This window comes from Limulus polyphemus, unplaced genomic scaffold (assembly GCF_000517525.1).
Source record: "Limulus polyphemus unplaced genomic scaffold, Limulus_polyphemus-2.1.2 Scaffold40, whole genome shotgun sequence".
NCBI lineage: Eukaryota > Metazoa > Arthropoda > Merostomata > Xiphosura > Limulidae > Limulus > Limulus polyphemus.
The window spans coordinates 659,711-679,325 of record NW_013665650.1 but is presented as its reverse complement, the minus strand read 5'-3'; the positions used below and the strand labels follow the sequence as shown (position 1 = coordinate 679,325).

At 32.9% G+C, this 19,615-nt stretch overlaps 1 long non-coding RNA gene across 3 annotated transcripts in view; it reads right to left on the bottom strand.

The window, feature by feature from the left end:
* Positions 1 to 19,615, bottom strand: part of LOC111086334 — an 87,543-nt gene that overhangs the window by 64,772 nt on the left and 3,156 nt on the right. Inside the window, exon 2 of one of the 3 annotated variants that reach the window (XR_002611048.1) lies at positions 17,763 to 17,831. The exons of the other annotated variants lie outside the window; for them this stretch is intronic. This is a non-coding gene — a long non-coding RNA (uncharacterized LOC111086334). The remainder of the gene's footprint in view (positions 1 to 17,762; positions 17,832 to 19,615) is intronic. 3 annotated transcript variants of the gene reach the window in all.

Genomic DNA, 19,615 nt, shown 5'->3' with positions numbered 1-19,615 from the left:
CATGTCATACAGTTTTTTTTTCGGTAATATCTTTAAAACCAACCCATAGTTTTGTTAAGCTTGAAAGATTGTCCACTAAAAATCACGTTCGAATGAACGATAAATGAAGGGTTTTGGGTTTGTGATTGTTTACCTTGTTTTGAAGATTTTGCTTAAGTTTAAGAATCATGATATACGCGCCCCTCCTCCTCCTCCTCCCCCCTCCGAAGAAAGAAGAAGAGCAAAATATGTATATTGTGAAAATAGATCTTATGTTTACACATAAATGTTGTATATAATACTAAATAAATGTGAAGGAATATAACAAGCTGTTGATATCTGGTACTTCCGGTATTGGTCAATATAAACGTGATGGTATATAAACATAAAGTAAACGGTAATGATCTACTACATTAGGTATTGATTGATATGAATATGAAGGTATATATAACAAACTGTGGATATCTGGTACATCCGGTATTGGTCAATATAAACGTGATGGTATATAAACATAAAGTAAACGGTAATGATTTTTTTCATATATATACAATGTTTTTGCCTCCTTCTTTGATGTTTCTTCCTAAACTTTCAAAATGATTATTGTTAATACTGTATGTTTATGAAAGTCTTTGAAGAAATATTGGATCTGATTTCAATTTAAACCTAACAATTTTATCCATCAGTATAAGTGAACGAAAAACATTTCAGTAGCTGTACTACAAACAAAAACACCACACAGTAAGTAATATATGTATAGTATACGTTTTGCTATTAGTATCATAATATCAATATTAACACCTTTTGTTATACGTCTCTACATTCATATCAATCAATACCTAATGCAGCAGATTAGCTTCAAACTTCGAGACAGTTTTACTCGTACAACGATATATGCATGCAGTTGTAGATTGTCCAGTTGACTTCATACGTCTTTTCGAAACGAAACGAAGACACCAGAATGGAAAAATTAGCTTCAAACTTCGAGACAGTTTTACTCGTACAACGATATATGCATGCAGTTGTAGATTGTCCAGTTGACTTCATACGTCTTTTCGAAACGAAACGAAGACACCAGAATGGAAATGAAGGCTTGTTCTAATATCTTCAATTACGGTCACTAACCTTAAACTATTACAACTGCTTCTACTTTTTCCTGTTTCTTTAAAGATCTATTTTTGACACATGCTATTATTTTAACAAAGTATATATATTTGTATGTATATAAAGATACCCATCTGAACAGCAAGCCTATTTAGGTTATTATTATTATCTTTTTGATTTTCTTCTACTGTAAGATACAAATTATTATATTTTAATTTTTCCACGAACATATATATATATATCAAATTTTGTTTTTATTGCCAGAAAGTGTGTACTTGCGAAAAACGTTATCTTTTGCTATAATGACACATGTGTTGAGGATCATAACACACGAAAGAATCGTAAACAACGTGGGCAAGTTATGATCGACCATAGTACAAGAAAAAGGTTTAGTCAAGACAAGTGAATTACCTTGTAAGAGGTTTTATTTAGTTTCTACAATATATTTTAGGGGTTAAATAAAATGTGTACCAGTTATTTTACAAAAGGTGTTTACGTGCAATGAAATAGACTTAAGTGGAATGTTCCGCCTTTCGAAATATACAATGATACATGCATGAGTTCTCTATGAGACATAGTAGCACTCTTGGCCGAAACTGAAATTCTGATTTCAATATGTTATTAGTTGCAGGCAGAAATTGTCTTTGAATGTTGCAGATAGTGTTTCCCTTGTAATTTCAAATGTTTTCACTGAATGCACTCAGGGAAAATTCCCTAAGTACTATCAGAACAGAGCATCATCGATATTAATTAGTTTCATGAAATGTTATTCTTACAGTGGTCCATGTATAGTTGAGGTACCAGCACGTGTTACTGAACACCATTTTTATAACTGTTTATTAGGTATAGGATTAATCTTTTCTCACCTACAAAAGGATTGTCTGTATATAGTTAAAAATGACCACAAATACCTAAGGTTTACAAAGATCATGACAGCAAGCATATAACACACAAACCGTGTTTAGTCCTGTATGAAATGTATCTACCCTTTGAAAGTATCTCTGTATGGTCTGTCCAGTACTTTGAAACTCGGATCTTAGTATCAACCGGTCCAATAGCTAAATTGTCTGTTTCTATAACACAAATAGACTACTACTTCAGAGATAAACAAGTACTATAAATACCTTTCAGAGGGAGGTAGATAGGTCAACGTACCGATTTCTTCACTGAAAAATGCACGTGTTTTACCCCATTTAACCTTACGTCACATTTCTTACTCTATACAATTTCCCTCTGGTTTATTTTGCTTACCTTACTTTACAATAGCTCCCCTTATCCAGTGGCACAGTGATAAGTCGGTAAGCTAATAACGATAAAAACCGGGTTTCGATACTCGTGGTGGGCAGAGCACAGGTAGCCCATTGTGTAGCTCTGCGCTTAGCAACAAACAAGCAAACTTTACAATATTTAGTTTACCTTACTGCTGATGAGAATAAAGGATAGTTTTCACATAACATTTTATATACATATAAACGTCCGATTTATCTTTTAGAAATTAGTTATTAAGCTACTTTTGTATGTGAGAAAACTTGGCAAATTGTAATTTAAATAGCTCCTAATTCTGTACAATAATTTGAATACTGTATAAAAACCGACAACTTTCCGTCATATAAAGAGTTTCGTTAATGCACCGAAATGTGGTCTTCAAGCATTTCCAAAGAGACGGGTGATCTTTAAAGTTCAATGACTAACAAGACAAAAGTAACTTGAATAATGTTATATGTATTCGTCCATCACATGTGAAGATGACAGCCGTTTTACATTTCAGGGTTTTTGATGAATCCGTGAATGGCTAATAAGCCCAATTCTTGCATGGAACCTTCTTCCGCACTGTGCACACTGTGGGGCAACTGACTGTAGATCTTGTTGACGAGACTTGCGAAGGCGCCGCTTGGTTTCTACATCTCTGATGCGGCGAGATCCAAAGCCAGATGCTCCACTGTGAACTAGTTTACGCCACGACTTGCAATCTGGAGCTACCAGTTTCAAGTTGTCAACATCAATGTTATAGAGCTTTATCGTCGACTTCAAGCAGTCTTACCTTGCCCACTATAGAATAACTTATTGAAGAAAGTTATACCTTCACAACGAAATAACATACCATTGCATGTATACTATACCTACCTTTGTAATAAAGCACACTATTGTGTGATTCTCTAAGTATTGGTTTTGTAAACTTTTGAAAAAATAGGTGAAGTTTATCTTAAAATCACCCAATTTAAAAACTTGATAATCTCTTACAATATAGGACATTTTGTTGTTGTTTTTGTGAATATAGCTTTATTTAGTAACCTTGTTGAATACATTTTTTACTATTATGGACAAATTCTGAATGAACAATCAAAGTACTAGAGCCTAATCAACACATCCTCTGTTCTAGCTTCGCTGTTCCCACACAGTCTGTCTTTGACGCACTACTCAAGTCAACATAGATGTATGCAAAACCACCCCTTTGACATGGTTAAGTTGGTGTGTTTATAATATCAGTAATTAACCACGACAAAACTGATATTTCACATGCATTACTGCTTGACGAGTCTTGAACTGAGATTTTTTTTCTTTACTTTTATGTCTTAAGAGCTATTTTCGTGCATTCACTTTACTAAAACAAAGAAACGTTGTTTTATAATACTGTGCTTGTTTACAGGTCATGTTTATGCGCAGCCTCTGAACTCAAACAAGCTCAACGATATACGTTCAACAAGAACGATCAACAGTGAACTGTAACTGGAGCGGAAAGTTGCATTAACATCCTATCACCTCACAAAAACATTATAAGTTATCACAACGTCATTAAACGACACCAGCAGAGTATTAGTGAGACATGTTTCAGTAGACTAAATACCATAGTCATTTCTAAGTTCATTAGCGTGTGATGAAAAAGATCCGTTTAGTCAAAAATCCAACAAAAAGTATGTTGACGAGATTAAGTTTTGGAAACAAGGCACCAACACATTAAAACCAGGTGTTGTTTTTTGTGAATATAAAGAGCGAGAAGGAAAGTGATTATTAACGTTTCATCTTCTGATGAAAGCATCCTGTGTGTTTTACACGCAGTAAGCTTATCATAACTAGTATGAGCAAAATACGGAGAATTAGCAACGTATTAAAAACAGGAGCATTTCAGACGCTTAAGATAATCCATATTCTATAAACTGGTGTATCAAGTGTATCACTGGTAAGTTACTTCTAAGGGTTAGTTAGGCCTGCTTCTGTTTTTCGTCACCCATACAGTGCAGATATCTGAGTGACATAACCGAAATAACGCATGGTCGCGGGTGCAACTGTAAAAACAAATTATTTTCCCACGTGCCTGTGGGGTTTTCCAGCTGGAAAATGTATTATACCGTAATTGTTACTGTAAAAGGAAAATGACAAAAATGGGTTAACACTATTGATTCAAGAAGAGACTTGATGAGGTATTATATTCTCTCATTCATTCTATTCGTTGTGATCAATCCACGATCAAGTGTCATTTATTGATTTTCTGTATCTGTTCTGTTTTGTTAGGAAACTATTAGCACGCTAGAAAAATATTTTTCACAGATTTCAGTTACAATATTAATGACTGAACATACTCACTCAATATTTGGTATGTATATCAAAATAAAATATCACTTAATAACTTCAAAATTTGGTATGTATATCAAAATAAAAACTAACTTAACACCAACAAAATACAAACTTTCCAACTTTACTAAATCTATACGGATTATCCCAGTTTACTAAGAACAAAATAGTTATCTAGATTTACCTCAGTCGGTGGTGCAGTATCTATCTGTTAGTGTGCTTTATACTACTCCGAAGGGGAAAAGAACCTATGATTTACTTCGGGATGTATAATATTTTAGCAAATCAAGCCTAATATATATAGGAAAGTTTTCATTTTCTAGCAAACTGAGGTTAATCGCACTTTATAAGAACGTGTTACAGGTTCAGTGCTATTCTTGGAACTACTTTCTTTATCGTCATTCTAGCCTAATAGCTAAAATTATAAACTATTGTTTACATCACAATTTCCATTGTAACAAGCTTCTGCATTAGATGGACATCTCAGACTTATACCAGAAATGTTGGCAAGCTTTCCATAGAGCTTCCAATGTACATGGCCATTGGCTTCCAAGACCACATTTAAGCAGACATAAGCTATAAATACTCATTGGAACTGCATCAGAAGACTCTACAGATATGTCATCAAATGGGGTTGCTATGATTCCAGTTCCTTCGATGACCTTTCTCATGAGAACAGATGCTGGTCTCGTTGTATTTGGTCTCGTTGTAACTTTAAATCCATGTTCATTATCTTATTATCAGAATCAAGAGATATGTTCAACTTCACCATAATGGTTTTTTGGTTCAGCAAGTTTTCTTTGGTTACTCTAATCATCACTTTTCTGATTAGAGTGGTGCTTCAGATTGGATTGGGATATGGTTTCGGAACCCATAGCTTTCCTAATTGCTATCCTAAACACTTTGCTGTGTGAGATATTTCCGATTTCATGGAGAACCATTGAAGGCTTTCTTATGGGAAATACTTGTACATTGTTTAACAACCTTGCTATACAGTTATATTTCATCACAAAGAACCACCCACAACCTTCCTTTGAAATGTCGATTGTTCTTGGAAGTAACAAATCGCATTTGTAACGACAGATAATGCATTATCCTATACAAATCGTTCATAAAAAATGCGATTCATTCTCTGTGATGCGAGGATTGTAAGGAAACAAATTCCTAGTTGCACAAATCTAATAGTAGCTTAGTTATATTGATTTTATTTGTTCTAAACTAAGATCGCACGTAAATCAGATAGTTTTTCAATTAACTTTATACATAAGTATATCTGTGTTTTAATTTTAAAGAAATTTAAAAACAAACAATCTTAGAGAGTCGCTCTACTCTTTGACAGGTTTAAAGCGCCGTCTGTCTTATTTATTGTTTATAATTTCTGTGGCATAATGTTAAATTATATCTACTGTTAGGCATGTCAAGATTTACTTATTAACCGTACTTTTTATTAAGTTCAATACAACATGTATCATTGTTCTAAGTGAAATCGTCTGTTGGACATGTCAGGGTCTAGCTATAGCAAACCCTACTTTCTTACAGGTTTAACGCACCATGTTTAATTATTCTAAATGATATCTTCTACTGGACATGTCAGGATCAACTAGTCAACCACATTTTCTGATAAGTTCGGTGCGACAAGTGTCATTCTTCTAAATGATGTCTTCTGTTGGAGATGTCATGGTCTAGCTATAACAAATCCTACTTTCTTACAGGTTTAACGCACCATGTTTAATTATTCTAAATGATATCTTCTGTTGGACATGTCATGGTCTAGCTATAATAAATCCTACTTTCTTACAGGTTTAACGCACCATGTTTAATTATTCTAAATGATGTCTTCTGTTGGACATGTCATGGTCTAGCTATAACAAATCATACTTTCTTACAGGTTTAACGCACCATGTTTAATTATTCTAAATGATGTCTTCTGTTGGACATGTCATGGTCTGGCTATAACAAATCATACTTTCTTAGAGGTTTAACGCACCATGTTTAATTATTCTAAATGATGTCTTCTGTTGGACATGTCATGGTCTAGCTATAACAAATCCTACTTTCTTACAAGTTTTATGTACTTTGTACAATTCTTCTAAATGACTTTGGTAATAGTTTAAACGCGTTATGTCTCAATATAAAGAAATGTTCTTGTTCACACGAATGCGTTTGTTTATTACACTGCCTAGAACGGAAGCGTATGCTTGATAAATATTTACGTAAAATATAGATTAGTAAACTATCAAAAAGCTAACACTAGCATATTAATTAAGATGTTTGGTTCTTGATATTAACAACTAAAATAGAAGCAATAGAGTTAAGAAAAAGAAGAATCATTTACCAGGAAAAAATCTTGGGTCAGTGACTTAATATTTCTCGGAGTTTTCAAGTTACACGATACTTGATATACCGTCGTCGTTATGTTAATATACTATACTGCTTGTACACAGTAAACATTCCCGCACTGGATATAAACTTTATTTGGTTTCAAGTCACGTAACCTATCTTATTACAAGACACGTAAAAACTCTATCTAAATGAACCTCAACTACATTGTTTAGTCATCTTAAAGAACACGATACATGATCTGTAGTACTTTATATTAAGTTTTCTACTTAATATGCACACATTTATCATCAAATAGATATTACAGTTTGTTTTGCTTTGGTACATTCATCATCAAATATTATTGTTTGTTTTCTTTTTCTTCCACCATTAAAAACTGTCTTTTCTTCGCATAAAAATAAAAAAAAGAAGAATGACGATTTTCAGATTAATTTTATTTCAAGTAATTGAAATGTTATTTTGTGTGTGTGTGTGTGATTTAAAATATACTGTTCTCTATTAATAAAACGCTTGAAAAGAAAAACGTCAGAGTATTGTTTTCAAAAACAGGTTTTACTGTAGTGACAGTATCAGAATGAATGATCGAAAATGAGTTTGCTTACTACTATGACAGTTGACAGTTTAAGTTGTAGAAGATGAGTGCCTTACTAGCTTATTTGGTAGAGCACTCGCTTGACGTTCGACACGTATATGTTTCAACTCTGTGTCAAACAAAATGTTGGGTTACCACTTATGAAAATGTATTTAATGTAATGTGGTTGTAGGCAACGAAGGTCATCAAAACATCAAACTACCAGCTGATGTATAAAAGCTATAGCCGTGGTACAAATAGACCACTAAAATCACTAACCTCTAGTTCCACTGTTAACATTCAATTTATGAAACACGTTACTGAGAAGGTGCAGCAAACATCCGTGTTCCTTGACACAAATACAATATCGCTATAAGAAATTGACTAATCAAGTACATCTTAATTAAAGAGTGTTGCAAAACAATTATGTTCCTTGGCACAAAAACAATATTGTTATAATAAATACCTAAGTAAATTTCTTGTTATGAACAGAATGCTACAAACATCCTTGTTCCTTGATGTAAGTACTATCGCAACAAAGTGAAACCTATATACAAAGCACTAACTGGGAGCTGGTTTATGATGTATTATTTATAGATGCCTCTCTCAGGTTTAGTTTAAAATCTATTGATATTAGGAAGAGGAGTAAATATAACATAATAAGTGTAACGTAATGTAAATGTTTGTCGTTTAGAAATGAGCTGTTTTAAATAAATAATATTGTGCTATTGATTCTTATCCTAATGACTTAGATAAAACTAATAATAATTACAATTCACTTGCTTATTATAGTTCACACCATGAATTTTGTTGTTCATGCAATTGATGACATTTACAGCTTAATATAGTTCACATCAAGAAGGTTGTTATTCCTGCATTTAACGATATATATAGCGCCTCAACCACTATTATGTCTCTCGTATCCCAACCGGTGTAATGAGCCCCGGTATTGGGCGAAGAGCCTCGTCGGAACCGGATATGGGAGGCATAGTGTAGTTGACTTATTCCTCTTTGGTTTCACTTAAAGTTCTTAGTATCTGTTTAGTGTTTCTATCAAAACATCTTCCAGTTTTATATATTATTAAGGGTGGTTTGACAATAATTAGCCTTTGCAACTTTTAGCGGTAAACAGCTTACATAGTCAAGACTACTTTTATGTTGTAACATGAAATATTTTTTATCATTCGATCTTACAATTGGACCCCAGAAGGCGGGAGGACCTAAGATATAAGAAACTTAAACATATCTTTTTCTACCTTTTGTAACCAGTTTCTTACCCCATTTCGTTAGTCAGAGAATATATTAACTGTTCCCTAAACGTTTAAAAAATGCTATATTGTCACTTAGATATTTAAAAAGTTATCGTATAAATATTCCATTAAATACATATACGTTTTTATAATGCTTAACGCACTAATAGGTAAAAGTATTATGACGTCAATCGTTAGAGAGATTTTGTTAACGTTCTTAGGTCCTTTAAATATAACCAAACTGGTAACCCTCTCCTTAATTGTATTATTAAATAAAACCAAACTGTTAATCATCAACCTAACTGTATTATCAAATAGAACCAAACCGTTAATCATCAACCTAACTGTATTATTAAATAGAACCAAACTGGTAACCTTCTCCTTAATTATATTATTAAATAGAACCAAACTGTTAATCATCAACCTAACTGTATTATTAAATAGAACCAAACTGGTAACCTTCTCCTTAATTATATTATTAAATAAAACCAAACTGGTAACCCTCTCCTTAATTATATCATTAAATAAAACCAAACTGGCAACCCTCTCCTTAATTATATTATTAAATAAAACCAAACTGGTAACCCTCTCCTTAATTATATTATTCAATGAAACCAAACTGGTAACCCTCTCCTTAATTGTATTATTAGATAAAACCAAACTGGTAACCCTCTCCCTAATTTCGTTATTAAATAAAACCAAACTGGTAATCCTCTCCCTAATTGTGCAATTAAATAAAACCAAACTGGTAACCCTCTCCCTAATTTCGTTTTAAATAAAACCAAACTGATAATCATCTTCCTGAGTGTGTTATTAAATAGACACAAACTGGTAATCCTCTCCCTAATTGCATTATTAAATAAAACCAAACTGGTAACCCTCTCCCTAATTACAGGGTCGGAAGATACCTTATTGCTCTAATTGCTTGGAGGTTTTCATGTTTATCGTTTCTTATACAGCCAAGAAGCTGCTGCTTTTATAATAGAAGTCACACATAACAGGCCTATGGTTATAAACAGTCCTTGTTTTAGATTCAGTCGGTGAAGTTATGTCTAGAATGTAACCGTTTGTATTTGAGTAACGTGGAAATGAATTTCAGATTCAAAATATACTATAATGATATTTGAGGTTTTTCAAACCTTCAGCTTTCCTCATCACAACAACAAATTATTGTCGACTACAAACACTATACAAGACACCCGAGACATGGTCAATTTTATCTGGAGAGATATGTGAAAAATGCTTTTTGTTCTATATCGCTCTGTAGTATTTGAAAATATCAAAAATGAACAATAACTTGCAGAGAGTCTTTTTATGTGAACATAATTATTGATCTTCTGTCACTGCAGCCCACTGTTCAGAGTTTATCATTCGCATTCCACATACGGAATGCTCATAAACGATGGGCATATATATATATATCATTTTAAAAGAATGTCCGGGTCATTTGTTTCTTTGAACAAAGTTTAAATGTAAAGCGTTGTGCCACTTTTCAAAATATTGTAGCCAAGTCATGTATTAACCTTTTTATTAATTTGAAAATGAATGGCTACGAATGCAACGTTTTTCCTACTGGTGTCTTTGGTCATAGAAATGACGAAAAACACAAGTCTTAGGTAAGAAATTTCTAGATGAGAACACAAGTATATTTGAATGTTTCACTAAAATATTGAAAACAGACACTGGATGTTATCAGTTTGAAGTTTTATGGCTAAACTTAAATACCTTGCATGACTGAATTTATGTTTAAACTATCTATTTGATTTAGTGAAATCTAAATGTTTCGTATTGTTTTTTGTTTTTTTTTGTTGTTGTTTTTTTGCTGTTGTTGTTGTTTATTTCAAGGTGTGTCTGGCAGAAATCATTAATATAAATTTGTTGTTTTTCAATACTCGTTTATTTTGAATGTTTCTTAAAATAAGATTTGCATAAAATATAACGGATGATTAGTTTTTCACATTTGCGTATTATTCTTAATTATATTTATTTTTGTATAAAAATTCATATCTAAATGTACTGGCAAATTCCATTTAATTTTTTTGATTTCGATCTGAGCTAGCATATCGAGAAGCCATTGACAAACAATATTCAGAAATGCAGATGAAGTCCTTGAAAAGCCAAGCCTTTCGGATACAAAATGATTATTTACTATTAGTCCAACAATGTACATTGAAACTGATAACCGTTAGATAAGCGAGATACCGTATTTTTATGCTATAGATATCTAATTGATAAAAGCAGATAAAGCACTGAATTTATCGTAAATGCTCTAAATGTTTGATTATGAACGATTGTTTGTTTTAGAAAAAGCCACATTGGGCTATCTGGAGTGTTCACCGCGGGAATTGAACCTTCGTTGTAAGTCCGTAAGGGGAAATCGCGGAAGAGGTTAAAGACTTTATTTAGAAGAAGAAAAGAACAGCTTTCTTATTTAAAGGTTATCAAAAGTGTACCTTAAAAGTTTCATAAACGCTATCAATTAGTCCTTCTCGCAACGTTTTAAAATTTCTGCATATTAAATTTATTCATTTGCACAGAGGGTTAATTACGATTTTGAATATGAAAATCAGCAAGTCATCTGACAAGTACAGTCGACATAAAGTCGCTGTGGAGCGAAATCTATCAGAACTTCATTACGACATTTAAGGTTAAACGTCGAAAGCTGACAAAACACTAGAAAGCAAATGCCTAAAATGTGTGATTTTGAATCCGCAAAGAACAAATTAAGAGGAATTTTTAAAAAATCTGTAGTTATCGCGATTTTTAATAAAAATTATAGTTGTAAATACCTGTAATTTGGAATCCGCAATGGAGAAGATCGTACAAAAAAAATTACATGCAGTTCACATGGTTTTTATCTGAACTGTTAGGCCTGTCGGTTTTAATGCTTCTCCAGCTTTCTACATTTAAACCGTAACTTTAAAGTATTATACTGCATACATAAATAGTTTTTTAGAGAATGTTTTATCTTTCATTGTCCAGCCAAACTGATGAGTCTGGTTTGCAGCGAAAGGCATCTTGGGCGATAACTTACGGGATGCAAAAGGATAATCTGAAACCCTGTTTTTACTCCTTTCTGATTTTGAATTTAAAATGAACAAATTAAGAGAGGTGTGGAAAAATAAAACATGCAGTTAACGTGACTTGTATCACAAATGTTAGGCCTATAGATTTTATCATTGTTAGCCGTCGTAGGCAGTGTGTGGCCACTGGAAATCTGTCGCAAAATATTCAAACACTAGATCATAAAGATTTGTTCAGATCAATGATTTATAATTTCCAAAACAGATACTTTGCACTTAACGGAATCGGAAAAAAAATCTAGATTAACTTTGGGCACCAAGACCATCCCCCAAAAAAGACTTACAACAAGTCGTACCCCAGCCATGAGATGAAAAGTGACGCGTCTTGTAAGAGATGGGATTCCATGAACATAAAGTTCAGTCGCAAAATCTGCCCACGTGCCCCCAGGCAACAGTATATAACACAATCAAGAAAGATCTCTCTCTGGAAAAAGTGAAATAAGTCACGTGTACACACGTTTCTTCTACGAAATAACCGTTCAAACATCGCACGTCTCAAGTAGCTAGAGAATAAAACGAGTATTCATGTTTTCCATACAAAGACATACCGATTAAGTCGCCAGATGCAGCGCATATGGATTTCTATACGATCGAAATGTTGTAACCTTAGATATCCTACAATACTAGTGTTTATGGTGCTAGACTCACAAGCTGTGGGTCGCGTGTTCGAATCCCCGTTACCGAACATGCTCGCCCTTTCAGCCGTGGGGGCGTTATAACGTGATGGTCAATCCCACTATTCGTTGGTAAAAAGGTACCAAAGAGATGGCGGTGGGTAGTGTTGACTAGCTGCCTTTCTTCTAGTCTATTACTGCTAAATTAGGGGCGGTTAGCGCAGATAGCCCTGGAGTATCTTTGCGCGAAATTCAAAACAAAACAAATCTATAATACTAGACGCTGTAATCTGTGTGAATCATTGAAGCTAGTGACGTGTGCATCAAAACCAACATGTCGACTAATCTCATTGTGTAAGTTTTATTCTAGCAAAATTCCTACGGTTGTGTTTTAATATTTGGATATACAAATACAAATTATGTTTAAAATAATCTTTTTTTTTCTTCATTTTCGAAATAAGTATATGAGTTATAGCCCATCCACTTTATCATATCATTCTGAAATCATAACAAACCGCTGTACCCAAATATATGTAAATAAATATATTTCAAAACGTATTGTTATTTTTAGTAGTAAGAAATAAGACCAATATGTTTGTGAATTCATGAAAAATATTACTTATAACGGCGCAAGCTTAAAACATAAGTCAAAAATAGTGAGTGCCAACATTCTTTGGTCAAAATTAAATCACATAATTAATAAAAGATGATGAGTTGGAAGTAAATTTCACTTTTAATACGTTATTGGGCAAAATAAGATTCATTTATATGAGTTTAAATCTTACATAAGTTTGCTTATATAATTATATAATTTATATTGAAGTTCTAAACAGTGTTCATTAAGCCACTATGTATAAGTAATGATTTTTCCAATATGGCGGACGGTGACTTCATTAATCGGAAGCTATGCGCCATCTAGTATTAGAATATCTATGGTTCTAACCGGCGCTTCAAAGCCATCGTCTGCGTACACTAGATAGCTTATATAAATCATGCAGGGGCAGTGGTGTGCTTTTGACATGTAGCCTTACCACAAACCCGTTTAGAATGGAAACTACTCTGCAGAGCTATTGTCAAGATGCAAAGCTGCTAGACAGAGCATGACCTGACACAGTGACAGAGATTGTAATGACGTAAAATTGTTTTAATATAACGTACTGCAACTCTCTACAAACTGTGTCACTCACAAATTAAACACGTGCAGACAGTTTATTAACATCTATAGAAAATGTTCTTGTGGTTTTCTTCTTCAATTTATAAAGATTTTCATGTTTGAAAACATCGCAATAATTTTGGACTTAATGTAACTAATATTAGGTAGACCCATTGGCACATGAGACATATCGAAAGCTCATGATTGATCAAGGTCTTCTTGCGTGCATGATGAGCTATTTTACAGGTACACACACAAAGACAGTATTTAGGAATTATTCAATGCATCAATTATCTCAAATAATATGATCATTTTCACTGTTTAACTTATTATAATGAGGTTATTTTATAATGACGTCAGTCAACCATGCATATTTCCTATTATTCATCACGCGTCTTTAACCATATGTACCGGATGCGTCTACAATTATTACTTACTAATTACAAGATGGTTCTAAATTAAGCACTTGACATAGGTGACAATTTAATTACAAACAAAATTTTAAAGCGCTAACATCTTGGATTGTCGTCATGCTTGTTTATATGGGTAGTATTCAAAATCTTTTTATTTTTTTTAGAGAAAAGTAATAAAATTACCAAAATAAATGCTCGTATTTGTGTTTTCGCTATTTAAAAAATAAAATTAGAAAGGAAAGCAGTTTGTTTATTAGGGGTTTTAGTACATCTTAATTCAAACTTTCTGATAATATTATTCAAACATGAAAACCTGTTCGCACTCAAGTAGCCGAATATAGAGGTTAAGTACGTTTTACTAACACGTAATCTCCATTTTAAAAGTCTCTGTTGCATGGCTGTCATGCTCAAATCACACCCTTATTCCCTGCAGCTTTCCATATTCCATCTAGTGATAGCTTCTTGAATATGTTGCGTAATGTTGCTTGAGGCAAATGGACGACTTTTTTCATTCATATTTGTGTTCGTGAATTCTATCTAATCTTTTAGGAAACACTGCACTTTGGTTACGACGGGCGGATATAAATTGTTGCAAGTCTCTTTCTGGATTAACCACATGTCTTTGTTCTGCAATGTCATTAAGTATAAGAGATATTCATGTTTTGGAAATTTTATACACCGATCTGAGTTTATGAATAGTTTCTATCATAAAGAACTGTTACATAACCATCTTCTAAATTGTTAATTTTTGGGGGATGGGGCATCACACTATCTATATGATGTCAAACAATGTCAAAATGTATTTCTGATATATTCCGTTTCACCGCGACTATATATTTGTCGTAATATGACATGATTTTCTGAATTGCATGTTCAAACTTGTTTTAATATAACATACCCCAACCTTGCGCATATTCAAACATGTACTTATAAGACAAAAGTGGCTTTCTAAGCATGGATATCATAAAAAAATTACAAATCTACTGTATTTGTTAAACAGATTTTTCAGGACAAAATTTCAAAGAAAACAAGAGCTTGATACAAGCTATTTCTTGGCTACATAGTTTCAGTATAGCTCCGGTTGATAGAATTGAATTTTTTACCAACCAATCTTATGTTGGGGAGATTGTGACTGAAAAATATACAATAGTGATATCTTTTTTCTTTTTTTTCAAAACTAAAACTGTATTTTTCTATGATGTAATATAATACTTTTCCGGAGGTGAATTAAAAATTATTGAAATTAAACGTTGCAGCTCTGAAATTTGCGGTTTTTATACAATGTTGTTTTTTATTCAGAAATAAAAACATTTTGTTTCTTAAGCTGTTTCTTCTAGAAACTTAGTGTTGTCCCCCAGTAGCTCAGCGGTAAGTCTGAAGGCTTACATCGCTAAAAACCAAATTCGGACCCCACCGTGGTGGGCACAGCACAGACAGCCTATTGTGTAGCTTTATGCTTAACAACAAACAAAAATTAGAAACTCAGTATGCTACATATCTTGATTAATCTATACCATTCTTTGTTAATATCCCTATTCAGTCATAGCTATATTATGTAACAGAACATTTTTAGCTCTTTGATACCTTCGAATTCTTTAACGTATATGTAAACTAATATTGTTTAATCTGTTTGAAAGTTCAAATACACAAAAACTGATTGAAAGATTCATTTCTTCGCGACATCCTCACACTAAGGGCTATTTTTGCTTTTGGAGTACTATGATATAACTTGTCACCCAAAAGGCGTACACATTTTCAAACTTTTAACTTCTCATAAACTCAAATCACGTCAACTATTTAGATTTTAAACTGTCTTATTCGCTATTTCATTAGGGTTAAATATTGAAAGTGCTTTTTCCACACACATTTATCAGTTTACCAACTCTGACCTAAATAAGATGCAATATTTTTCAAATATATCAAGGATTCGTTATAACTGGTAAGGGATAAGACTGTATCTTTAATTTTAATGTAGGTTATCTTATAAAATTTTCTGGTTCAAAGGGAAGAAAGTCGTTATCTTCAGGGGTCTAAGAAGATATTTGTTGCTGCATCTGTGTATTGTATTTGGATTCTGGTATAAACATCGTTGTTAAATATTTGGAAGCAAACGGGCCTAAGCTAAAGTCAACATATTTAATTACTTATAGTTTGTTTGTTGTTAAGCACAAAGCTACACAATGAGCTAGCTATCTGTGCTGTGCCCGAAACTGGTATCGAAGCCTGATTATTTTGATTGTACTGAGACGTACCGCTGAGCCGCTAGAGGGTGGGGGTAGGGCTAATTACATATAGACTACCTCTAGAATCAAAAGTGTACTGATAAAGAGTGCATGAACGTAAATGTGGATTGTTTCTTTTGTGTTCGAAAGTATACATTCAGTTATTTACATTTTATTAAATAAATCTGAGAAGAGATTTATTGAACGGTCCTGCTGAAATCAAACAGGATTGCTCTTAGAGACACGAGCTGTGCTAAAGTTCCATGATATTTTATCTATGTTGTTTCTTCCAATCAACATTCGAGTTAGGGTCACTTATATACTATCACTGTTTTTAGATCTTGAAATTCATACCGACAAATACAATAGCACTAGCTGACTCAGTGGAACAAACAAGTGTTCTCTTATCTTAAACATCTTTACAACAAAGGGATTATGGCTTTACTAGTAACATTGAAACGGCTGCAGCTTATCTTCTATTTAGACTTAGTTAAATGTTTACTAGTGATAAGCCGCCTATATCTACCAATAGAGATAACAAGTACTTGTGATCAAACACATGGAGTAACGTTTTATCATACTTTCTCTTAAAAACTTTTTAACATTGTAGATGTTTGCAGTGCATGTTTTTTTTTGTATTTCAGAAGTTGTTAAGACATGTTGAAACAGCTAACAACCTGCTACTTCAGAAAAAGTGAAAATACTCTAAGGAGTTTAGGTTAAGCACCTCTTTCAAAGATTGCTTTACAAAGGCTCATTCACTAAAACCTTTTCACTGAGTCTTTTGTTCAGTATATTCTGGATGAAAGAAAATATTTGTACTTTGATTTGTTCAGTTCAGTTCTAAAGTTTAAATATTTTGTACAGGAGAGAAAATATTTGCCTATATTCGGTATTAATTATGTACTTGCAAATTTCATGAGATGTTTTTGTTTTTTTTATTTTCAAGTTGAATGAATTTTATGAATGCAATAACATGAACCAGCATTACTTAAGATATATTTAGATACATACACATATAAAACGAACGAGAGTGTTTTGTTTTTGTTTTTTTTAACTGGAGTCTTGGCTTTTCAAGATGTCAAGTTACGAAGTTTATTTCAAAATTGTGACTATTGGTTTTAGAAAGGAATTATTAGTCACAAGACATCGTTCTCAAGTGATTTTTAGGTAGTGATAAATAGCTCAAGATTACCATTCACGACGTTTAATAATTTTCGTGTGATAGTAATTTGCATCAGCGCAAAATCCATATTAAAACCACGTTTGTTTGTTCACACGATGAACACTCTTTTAGACCCAAAGAAAACGCTATTTAACGGAAATCGAGAAATTAACTCTTAAATTTTAATATAGGTTTATCATTATAGAGAGCTGTATTTGGTACATAGTTGGGCGGGAATATCCTCCTGCTTGTCAAACATTATAAACATTCACACAACTTCAGCTTTAATTAGTTAACTTACCAATTTAAGTCTTCTAGAAGAGGGTCACTAGGTATAAAGGCGCTTATCTGTTTATTTCTTTTGTACACACTGAAATATTAGTAATTACAAACATATAAATATTGAATAGCTACAAACAAATAAGGCCTCTTCCCATAAAACATCTTCAAGAGAATTATATCGTTTGAATAAAAACTGTGAATTATTATTTTAGATGAATATCAATTGATATCTAAACTTTTATTAAGACCAAAGAAGTTTCATCAGATGTTATATTCTCATTTTTATTGTTAACAGTATATCATTGAAACATATTTACTTTTTTTTTCTTAGAAGGACAACAAAATGCACATCAATTTCATGATGTTAAATTATATTTTTATTGTCAACAGTGTATCAGTGAAAAACATTTTAATCTTTATTTTCTATATTTTACTCTTTGAGTCTATCGTCTTGCTTGATACTATAAACCAGTTCTTGGTATAAACTGTTGTTTTCACTTACACATGTAAAACAAAGGTAATTAGAAAATAAATAATATAAGCATGTATTATATAGTAGGTAATATCAATTGATGCATTTATCAATTTATTCTTGATATATATATATCTATATATATATCGTTAAGAAATATAAATAATAGAAATAAAAATATATTTGGCAGAAATAGTGGCTTTGAGCTTGTGTGGTGGAGATGTACTCAAATGAGTAACGGGAACTGATTTGTTTGTAATTAAGCACAAAGCTACAAAATGAGCTATCTGTGCTCTGCCCACCACGGGTATCGAAACTCGGTTTCTAGCGTCATAAGTCTGCAGACATTCCGCTGTGCAACTAGAGGGGGGATCAAATGAGTAACAAGAATTGGAACATTGTCTTTGCAAATCCAAATTTTATCACTGACCTTTCATATCCTTGTACTTTTTGGTACTACAGAAAGTTTGCTACACGCGAACACTCGTACGTATATTAATCGTGACCATCAGGGTTCATTGCGAATTATTTATTTATTTATTTTTGGTTTGTAAATCTAAGTGCAAAGCATATCAAGTTGCCCAAGCTTGTTTTCCTTTGAAACAATACCGAGAAATCCGGAAATCATTAGTTGTGCTTATCTTACTCGAGAAATCACTGTGGGAGCAGCTCACGACACACTAATACACTCCAGCAAACCTCTTGTTTTAGAATATTTATACCCTATTGTACATTGAAATTATGATAAGTTCGCAGTATCTGAGATTCCATGTAATAAAGGCTTGTTTGTTTATCCAGTCAATGTCCTGACTGTTTCACATGACTTATAACCGATTTAATTGAAGTATATTTTCTAGAGAAATTCATTCTTTGGATGTCGTGTGAAATTTTTGGATTTTCGAGCTTATCCTAGCGATTGATTGTTTGATCTAACTCGGAGAGTTGCTTAGATAGACATTTGTTATCATGTTGTAAAGGTTGTAAAGTTAACAGTAGAAATAATCTCCGGTTGATGTTTTATTTATTAAATGAAAATACTAGTATTTATTTTGTTAACTAGTTTGTGAAACAAACAACTTGGCATGGCAAAAAAATTACTATGCGCAGAATTTAATCCTACAGCTGTAATCAAAAGCTAAAGTTACTTTGGACCTTATCTTATTAGACAGTTTACAATATCTTATAAATATATGAATTTAATTTTTTTATGGTTTGCTTGTTTGTTATAGATTTCGCGCAAAACTACAAGAGGGCTATCTGAGCTAACCGTCCCTAATTTAGCAGTGTAAGACTAGATGGAAGGCAGCTAGTCATCACCACCCACCGCCAACTCTTGGGCTACTCTTTACCAATAGGGGGATTGGCCGTCACATTATAACGCCCCCACGACTGAAAGGGCC